Source organism: Gavialis gangeticus, unplaced genomic scaffold, assembly GCF_001723915.1.
Source record: "Gavialis gangeticus isolate Ggan-Ray unplaced genomic scaffold, GavGan_comp1, whole genome shotgun sequence".
In the NCBI taxonomy this organism is placed as follows: domain Eukaryota; kingdom Metazoa; phylum Chordata; order Crocodylia; family Gavialidae; genus Gavialis; species Gavialis gangeticus.
The window spans coordinates 2,739,808-2,741,527 of NW_017729033.1; the positions used below are offsets into that span (position 1 = coordinate 2,739,808).

At 39.8% G+C, this 1,720-nt stretch overlaps 1 protein-coding gene across 7 annotated transcripts in view; it reads left to right on the forward strand.

The window, feature by feature from the left end:
• ALMS1 (ALMS1, centrosome and basal body associated protein) overlaps positions 1-1,720 on the forward strand; it is a 123,223-nt gene that overhangs the window by 61,752 nt on the left and 59,751 nt on the right. The gene's annotated exons all lie outside the window — the stretch shown is intronic.

Sequence of the window (1,720 nt, forward strand, 5' to 3'; positions counted from 1 at the left end):
CCATCGAGGGCTGCATGACAGGCAGCCCAGGGCAGATTAAAAAAATTAGAAAATTAATATTAGGGGCTCCACAGGCCTGATAGAATGGCCTGGCGGGCCACATCTGGCTCCCGGGCTGCATTTTGCCCACCCCTGATGTAGAGGTCATACCCTTCTGCCACGCAGATCCATGGGAATTGTACTACTGACAGCAGTGCCAGCGTGTATCGTGCTCATAGACATTTGAAAGAGAGCACCGTGTCACCTGGAAGAGAAAGTAGGACAGCATTTTTTCTTGTTCCATTGATGAGCTATACCATGTTCATTATAGTTTTATTCAGTTCCTAAGCAAATCTGTGTGGATGGATGGATGGAGATGGCTAGATATAAATAAATATAATGTTGGATATAACCTGTGTTTTAGTCACTAATCAAACCAGGAAAAAAGGAGATGAGTCTCAGTTAAAGAAAAGCCAGTTGGAAAGGACCACTGTGTCTTTACCTAACCTGTACGACTGTGCAATTTGCAGATTACATTGAGACCCCTCCGTTTTCAGTAGTGAATTAGGTGATCCATGCATAACTTATTGACTAATTTTAAGTTTATTAAGTGCTTTGGAACTACAGGTGGTTTATAAATGCAGAATAAATATCATGATGAAGATGGTTGATACAGATCAATTCAATATTGGCTTTCATAGCGATGAACATATTGAATCGAATGAGTGCATTTTCTAGACACTTTTTTAAAAATCTTTTCTGGTAAGTAGCTAATCAGGATCTGGAAATGTAAAAAATGTTTCCGTGGATTGCAAAGTCTAACAGCCTTAACTGCTTTCTAAAACCATAGGACAATCCAGTGGGAGACGCACATGTTTTAATTGGGAGGGGGAAAAAGGTGAGATCCATCTGGAGACTGAAAAGTTATTGCAAACTAACAGTTGCTTTTTAAAAAATTCGTGATCTTTTTTCGATTGGATTTTAATTTTCTTGTCAGTGTGTCAATGGCTTGCACTTGTGTATGTGTTGTTCTCTGTTGGATAGACTTATTTCTTAGTGTCAGGGGGAAGAGCTATTGAATGTGGGAAGTACAAAACTTCAAAGCTCTTTTAATTAAAAATTTTACTTGTGTGTCAGTTTAAAGAATAGCTTTTTGCTCCGTTTTTGTCAATAATTGAGTTTTCCTGTGACTTGATTATGAAACGTGCTTGCACTTCAGAAAGTCTGCTGGAGTGGAATGACTTAATACATCAGGGAGAGTTTTCTGTGCCCAGATCTTTCTTCTAGTGACAGCTATATCGTGGCAGAAGGTCTGACAGCAGCAGTGTTCTCATAACCTTAAAAACGTCCTTTCTGGTTTAAATGAAAAGTTTGTTTTGAAGGCCGAGACTGAGCTGTATGGCATAATGGGCTTCTGTGAAAACAGCCAGTTGTTTTCACAGAACCTCAAAATTTAATTTAGTAGCACTCTCGAGGCATGAGTGGTTGAGGATGGGACAGTTTTGTTCACGTCTCAGCATGTGATGAGGAGCCCCTTGGTAGCTTGTGACCTAAAGAGCAGAAGGAGCTAGTCAAGTTTGACATGGCTAATGGCCAAACCTTATTATGAAAAAGTGAATATTGATGTCTCCAGTCCCCATCTGGGATCCAAGTCCTACTGTATTAGGCTGTATGCAAACATGGGAGTATGAAGAAAAGGAGATTAATAGTTTCATAGTTTCATAGTTTCTAGGGTCGGAAG